This window comes from Triticum aestivum, chromosome 1A (assembly GCF_018294505.1).
Source record: "Triticum aestivum cultivar Chinese Spring chromosome 1A, IWGSC CS RefSeq v2.1, whole genome shotgun sequence".
Taxonomy (NCBI): Eukaryota; Viridiplantae; Streptophyta; class Magnoliopsida; order Poales; family Poaceae; genus Triticum; species Triticum aestivum.
The window spans coordinates 20,625,641-20,633,712 of record NC_057794.1 but is presented as its reverse complement, the minus strand read 5'-3'; the positions used below and the strand labels follow the sequence as shown (position 1 = coordinate 20,633,712).

The window sequence follows — 8,072 nt, the reverse complement described above, 5'->3', positions numbered from 1 at the left end:
AGTTAACTACGACCAATTTTGTAGTTAATCATGACCAATTTAGATGGTCATGACAGCGTATGCGTGTACTGCATTTTGACTGGTCCATGGGCATTTCACGCGGATCGTGGATGGAACACCGTTGGATTTTTGCGGATCTAACGGCTGTCCTCACCCCAAGCCCGCCTAAGCCGAAACCCTAGTCCTCGTGGACATTTTTCATTCAGCCCCCGCCTCCTTTCCTTCTCCCCTCGCTCTCCTCTCCTCCTCCCCTCCCCGCTCCCTCCCATGGCGAACCCCGTCGCCTCCCCTCTCCTCCTTCCCTCCTGCGTGCGTCGGCCACCTCCCTCCAGCGGAGCTCGACCCCCACCCCCGAGCGCCGCTGCTCCACCGTCTCCCACGCCCCTCGATCCCATATCCCCATCTCCAAGTCACCCTCTCCCTCCCTCAGATCTCGATCCACCGCCGCCCACCATCGGCGACCCTCACCATAGACGAGATCGAGCTCCTCCCTCCCTCCCGTTCATCCCTACCCTTATCCACTCTCAGCCAACCAACCACTCCGTCCTTGGGATTTTGTCGCGCAGCGCCTCGTCTCGCCGGCCCGGCGACCATAGGCAGGTAGTCCACGGCCAGGATGGCGGCGTGCCCCGCCATGACCACGTACGCGCACGACACTCCGCGCCTCCCCTCCCTCTCCCATGGTTCCTAACATATTGCTCCTCTCCTCTCCTTGGGTGACATGCAGGGCTCGCGTGGGAGCAGCGCACGACGGAGGCCTCTGGAGGAGAAGCGGGAGTAGCCCGACCGTCCTTGCGCGCCCGACCCATGGCAGGAGCACCACGGCGCGCGCCTCGGAGCTACAACATCTCCTTTGGCGACTTCGTCTTTGGCATCCTGCCGGCCACGCTCGTCGGCGTCGGCATCCTGGCGACTTCCTGTAATCCAGTTCGGCAATGCATGCTGGGAACTTTACTGCCTCGAGCACGGCATCCTGGTTCGTCATACCCCATCTCATCCCATCTCTCGCCCCTTTTGATGTCAGATCTTCTCTGGTCTGGAATATTTAGGCTGTAATTGATGCGCAATTTGAACCGTGATCGGATTACTGGATTACCTTCCCGTGTAGGTCTGATTGTCCCCCCCCCCCGGGAATGCGGCAATTAGTGTTCGATCTGTGCGACCCTTCTGAATTTATCAGGAACATGAACTGTTCGTAGTTCCTAATTTAAGCATGTGATCTGTAGTGTCTAGCCATTTCGTTTTGTAGTTTAGATCTGATAAGCAATTGCAGTACGAGGATCGTGCTTTTCATGAGACATGGGTGCACTACTGTACTAGTATAGTTGCCACTTGTGTGAAATCTCAAATCTAGTTAGGCCATTATCATGCTTTACATAGTCATTTAGTGGTCCAATGTTGCATTGCATCTACGGACTTGCATTATTGACGAGGGTGTATTTGGTTTGGGGATCCATTGAAAAGGGAAGCATAAATATTCTGTCTGCCACCAAATTCCTTGTGGCTTTCTTTACTGCAAACATAGGACCGGGATGTTATTGGTGTGAGCAATCAGAAGGAAGCAATAAAACATGCTTTCTTGTGTACATTTCACCATCCGTCAATCATTTTTTATATCATCATCTTATTACCGTGACCAAAACTTACTCTTGTTCTTGCCCTTGCAGATCGAGGATATTGTCTGAGTGGCCAGGCGAGCCTGCTACAGAGCTTTGCCCATGGCGGCAACTGCGTGATCGAAATTAGCTTCAGTTTTGCTAGGATGTGTCATTATGAATCTGATACAGTGTGAAGTATGTGTTACATCTGCTCCTGCATACATGAAACTGCATGTGTATAGATAAATTTCTCTTTATCTGTAGCGCATTTGCGCCTTGGCATAGCATTTTTCTTTCCATAGAACTGAATGCCGCGGATAGAACTGTTCAGGCAGTCTGTCTTAGTAGTAGCTACTGAAAACTGACTTGCACTGCTTCATGGAAATCTCTCACGGTCACAGTGAATAAGTCTACTTGTACAGCCAAAATTGATTCAAATCCTACGTATCTAGAACTGCATCTTCACATTCTTTAGTGCAGCCATGTAGTAGCACTGTAGTAACCTTCTAGATCAGTTCATTTAGCGATTTTTTTTCCAGGAGTTCATCTTGTAATCTATTTAGATCATGAAGTTTCTAGGACAGTTGCCTGCCTGCTTGTGTGATATGCGTCACCTTTCGTGTATGAAAGAAACAAGTTGATCCGGTTCCTTTGGTTGAACAGGATGTTCTTGGGTAGTGTGAGCAAGTACTGCATCAACAGCCTGGGCTGCCCCATCTCGTGATCAATGGCGCCTGACCCATCCTCGACCAAACAAACATTCCTCATTGTATTCCACACCATGATTCTTGAGGTTTCTATTGTGTTGTACGTACGTACTCCTGTGCAAATTCACTGCACACTTCCAAGAGTACTATATGGCTTATGTTAGTATCATTCATGTGTTTGTTAGTGCTTGGTTGGATGAGGCTGGATTTGTGCGCCTCCGATCTAATGCGTTTGTGCGTGCGTGTGTTGAACAGTGACCTCAGATCTGGTGAAGGGCGCCAAGGCGAAGCAGCTGAAGGTTAAGGGCCCGGTCAGGATGCTGCTCAACATCACCACCAGGAAGTTCCCCTGTGGAGAAGGTAGCCACCTCCCTCTCTTTGCCCTTCTGCCCGATCCCATTTGCTTAGTAGCTCTGCATTGTATCTGGTCCTTACATGCTCACAGTAGCTCATTGGTGATGTGGGTCACTATGTTTTTGTGGATAGCTGACTGTTTAGACCGCTGCGGCCTTTCCGTGACGATGATGATGTTGTGCTGGGCAGAGGATGTGAAACATTTAGACCGCTGCGGTCTTTCCGGTCTTTGATGATCTAAAATTAAGCTTTTTAAAACTGATGCTTAGCATGCCGTCAACGTTTTTTCATTCCTCATCTAGAGATGCAGCTCCGTGTGTTGGTGTGATATAATGTAGAGGAGTTGCATGTGAATCGTTTGTCAGCTGAGCATATGATGTTACAAGGAGATGCTACTGAGATTTTACGTCATTGAAGTATCTTAAACCGAGCTTTTTAAAACTGATGCTTGGTTGATCTAGTTCTAGTATATTAGTTGGGTGAGAGTCCGTTGTTGATGGTGCTGTGTTGGCATTTCTTTTTACGTCATTAAAGAATAAAAAGGATAAGCATTTCTCTAGCCAATTCTGAAGTAGTTGCTGCTGTGTAGTCATTGGCTGGACCTATGCATTTCATCATAAGTCAGATATTGCTTGTACTATACTTCTGAATAGAATTGAAACATTTATCTTTCGTTTATTTGTCTTCAATTCTTTGGATCAAACAACTCTCTTGAACACATGTTCGTTAGTGTGGTGATGGTTAAACAACTACAGTTGATCGGTGTTTTTTGCATTTTTGGATTTCTCAACCTTGGATATTTTGCCAAAAATAAACCCTTAGATTCGTTGCCATTCCTTTGATCATAATTTGTTGTGGTTGCTAAGTATTTTTTAGCAGTAATAAAAACCTGGCTCTTTCATGTTGCAACCCAACAGGAGCACCCCTGTTTGTCTGCGTAATACACATATTTGCTCTGCTGCTCTTAGTTTTAACTAGCCAACGCAAGGATGACGACAACCATCATTGTTAGATTTGTTATCCATGTTGAAGTGTAGAACAACAGCAGGTTAAAATGTTTTATTTGCCCTATGCAATTCTGTTGTTTTATTTGCCCTTTATAGTATTGTACAAACTGATGCATTCCTAGCATAAACAAATTATTCTATAAGATTTGTAAAGTAATGCAAACTCAGCAGCAGCAACTGTATACTTCAGCAGCAGCAGTATACTTCAGGAAGTTTTGTTCATTATACTAATGCCTTAGCAGTAGTATACTATATTAGCTATTTTTCATGTTATCCATACTTCATTATTCTGTTATCCATACTAATGCCTCAGCAATAGTATACTATTGTTATCCATGCTCCTAGCTGCTTGTGTATCTGTTTATTATTCTGTTCATTATTCTTTTCCTAGTTGTTCTTTGTTGGAAGATATTGCTTTCATTGGCAGCCATGATAACATAATTTCCTCTCTTCTACAGGAGCTCTAGGCTAAAGAAGTTCAAAGAAGGGAACACTTCATCTTTGTAGCTAGTTTTATCTTCCTAGGTGTTTTATGTTCCTGGGTGTTTATTCCTGGGTGTTCCTGGGTGTTTACTTCAGAGATGTTCCTTGATGTTCCTGGGTGTTTGCACTTCCTGGGTGTTGTAAATTACTAGATGATGTGAACTATGCATGATTGTAATATATATAATATACTCATTTTGGTCGCCATTTGTGAAAATTTGGGTGATTGAAATATTGCAAATGTTGATTATTTATTGTTTTTTTGAGGATCAGTTCATTAATTGCTGATACATCAGAAATGAAACAAATACTACTTGGGCCCTAGAAAGGCCACAAATCAAACAATTCAGGAAAGTGAATAAAATCGCTTAAAAATCAATTGTGAAAAGGTGAAGGCCAAGAAAACGAAAAGGCCTAGGCCCAAAAATAACAAGGCTGAAATGTTGGGCTTGGCCCATCTACCCGACCAAAATTAATATGAGAAAAAACACAAATAGGCTGAATTGTTGGGCTCGGCCCATGTAAAGTGTCGAATTGGACCAGGCTGAATCTTATCAACGACCTTTTCAATTGGTCGCAATTTTGCCACGTCGGATCCGACGTGGCCTGGGCACAGAGCTAGCGACCAAAACAGAAGGTCATAGAATCAACGACCTTTGGTTTTGGTCGTGGAATTCCACGACCTTCTCAAAGAGAAGGTCGTTAATTTCAGTTTACGACCGCCAGCTTTTGACCTTCTGTTTTTGGTCAAAAAAGGTTGCAAATGAAAATCAATGACCTTTTAGAGACCAATAGTGAGGGTCACAAGTTGACATATTTCTTGTAGTGTGACAAAGGAACAACGTATGTTGTTATGTGGTTTGACCGATAAAGATCTTTGTAGAATATGTAGGAACCAATATGAGCATCCAGGTTCCTCTATTGGTTGTTGACCGGAGACGTGTCTTGGTCATGTCTACATAGTTCTCGAACCCGTAGGGTCCGCATGCTTAAAGTTCTGTGATGATCGGTATTATGAGTTTTTGTGTTTTGATGTACCGAAGGTAGTTCGGAGTCCCGGGTATGATCACGGACATGACGAGGAGTCTCGAAATGGTCGAGACATAAAGATCGATATATTGGACGACTATGTTCGGACATCGGAAGTGTTTCGGAAGGTTTTGGACATATACCGGAGTACCGGGGGGTTACCGGAACCCCCCGGGGAATATATTGGGCCTAATGGGCCTTAGCGGGAGAAGAGGAGGGGCGGCCAGGGCAGCCGCGCGTCCCCTCCCCCTCTAGTATGAATTGGACAAGGAGGGGGCGGTGCCCCCTGTCGGTGTCAAAACCGGCGGATCTCGGGTAGGGGGTCCCGAACTGTGCATCAAGGCCGGATGGTAACAGGAGACAAGGGACACGATGTTTTTACCCAGGTTCGGGCCCTCTCGATGGAGGTAATACCCTACTCCTACTTGATTAATATTGATGATATGGGTAGTATAAGAGTAGATCTACCACGAGATCAAGGAGGCTAAACCCTAGAAGCTAGCCTATGGTATGATTGTTGTATATGGAGTTTATGTCCTACGGACTACAACCCTCCGGTTTATATAGACACCGGATAGGGTTAGGGTTACACAGAGTCGGTTACAATGGTAGGAGACCTTGAATATCCGCATCGCCAAGCTTGCCTTCCACGCCAAGGAAAGTCCCATCCGGACACGGGACGAAGTCTTCAATCTTGTATCTTCATAGTCCAGGAGTCTGGCTGAAGGTATAGTCCGGCTACCCGAACACCCCCTAATCCAGGACTCCCTCAGTAGCCCCCGAACCAGGCTTCAATGACGACGAGTCTGGCGCGCAGATTGTTCGGCATTGCAAGGCGGGTTCTTCTCCAAATCCTGTGTACCTGTAGGAATAATGTCCAATATTTGTAATGTAGTGCTCCTCGGCTTCCACGCCCAATAATGGCCGTCTTCCACGTGTCAAACGAATGCGAAAAGCCAGGGCGTTTTTACATCCACACCCATAGCCGTATAAACGAGCCGCCTATTTAACGGGATGGGGATTTAGGTCCAAACCACATCTTCTCCTCTCCGCGAGTTATCATCAGAGCGCTTCCAGCAAAGGTCTATTCCAACATGACCAGCCGTCGCAGCTCCTCCCCTCGCCCCTCCGGTCCCAAACCCGGGGACTGGGAGAGTTGCACCATCCCGCATAGCAAGTTATTGTCGCTTCAGGCCAAGGGATTTCTCCCTCAGGCATACAAGGTCCCGGTCCGAGCCAGTCTCGCCACCTACAATGGCGCAAAACAAGCGGAGAGCACCCCTGTCGGGTGGTAGGTGCGACATATGCCAACGGGTGGCTTATCATTGTGGGAGCTAGTAAAACATTGCCGGTGCCTGGAAACGGGATGAGGCAAAAACATGCATGCCGGTGAATCTTACCCAGCTTCGGGGCTCTCCGCGGAGATAACACCCCTACTGCTGCTCTGCAGGGTCTCCGCATGATCACTAGATTAACAAGTAGCTACACGATGCTCCTAGAGCTGTTTTGCGAGAGGATGAAGAAGGGCACGGCTTGCTTGCTTCTTCTCCTTGTGTGGTGTCTAGAACTAGCTGGGATCAACCCTTTGCATGGGTGCCCCGGGGGGTTTATATAGGCCTACCCCCCGGGGGTACAACGGTAATCCGGCTGGGCGCGGGGCCCAGCCGTCTGTGACTACGCTCGCCGGCTTCTGTGCCGGCTGCTGGGGCCCGCCGACTGGTGGGTCCCGCCGGCTGCCGGCCCCTCGGTTGACAGGCAGGCCCCACTGTCCAGGACCTTGTCGGCGGCTGGTTACTGTTGCTCAATCTTGGTGACGTGGGCTTCGTCGAGGTAGGCGTGGCTACAGTGCGGCCGTCCGGCGGGCGATTGCTGTAGCCTCACCGCATCTTGTCTCCCTAATGGGGCGTCTCCTTCGAGGGAGACGGCAAGCCGGCTGCGGGGAGCAGGCTCTGTCTTGGGCCGACCAGGGGAGGCGTGGCCGCCTTCGGGTGTCTCTTTGCCCGAAGGGGCCCACCGCCCATGGGCCATACTGGTAGTCCATCGTGGATGACATCAGGGTCATCATGGAAACAGTGCTACACCGGACGGGTCATGACCACCCGTACGGTGCGCTGTGCCGGTCGTGCTCCGGGATTCGGGGGTGGCAGGCTTCACTGTAGCCACGCCCCGTCACATCGCCATTAGGTGGATGCAAACTTTAAGGGTACGGTCTCGACCACTTAGTGGGAGCCAGCTTCTTGGAGTCGGCCTTCTCCCGGCCGGCTTCTCGAAGCCGGCCCTCCCGTGGCTTTCTTCGCGAGGGCTAAAGTCGGGTCGCCTTCCGGTAGCTGGCCTGGGTGACAGCCAGCAAGGGGAAGGCGGCCCCACGTCTTGGATCCTTGAGAGCCGGACGGGCTCGTAATTTTTTCAAAAGGGCCAGGGGAAGCCAGCTAGGCTACCCATGGCTATTTACTCCGTCAGTAGTCCCTGAAGCTGATCGAGCTTCGAGGTGGACAGAGAGACGAGAAGCTTGGTCAGCTTCCTACCCTGAGGAGCTAGCTTTGCTGGTTTATGCCGGCTTCGGAGAGCTCCGTGTCTTGCAGGTGGGAACGCGGTCGACCCACGAGCTGACCGCGGGCCTTCGCGCGGGCCACGTGGCAGTGAAACCCTGCTAGTGCACGCGCGCGACGAGACGCCGCCGCAGGCCCGAGCCCGCCACTCCTAGGCCTCGGCCCGAGCGCTAATCTTTTGTGGCCCATGCGGACCGCTCGCCTTCCCGTGGCGATTTTATTACGCCATTAGGGCGCAATAATCATGGGATGTGGGGGAGTGGGCACAGTCGATCCCCACGTTCCCCCACGCCACGCCTCCTCGGCTCCGCCACGCGAGCCTATAAGTAGGGGGAGGAGGGGGAG

General features: G+C 49.6%; 2 pseudogenes; both read left to right on the top strand.

The window, feature by feature from the left end:
* The first annotated feature begins 2,842 nt into the window (after window positions 1-2,842).
* LOC123072332 (uncharacterized) lies at window positions 2,843-2,927 on the top strand (annotated as a pseudogene).
* Window positions 2,928-3,026: 99 nt separating this feature from the next.
* LOC123072246 (uncharacterized) lies at window positions 3,027-3,110 on the top strand (annotated as a pseudogene).
* The last annotated feature ends 4,962 nt before the right edge of the window (window positions 3,111-8,072 follow it).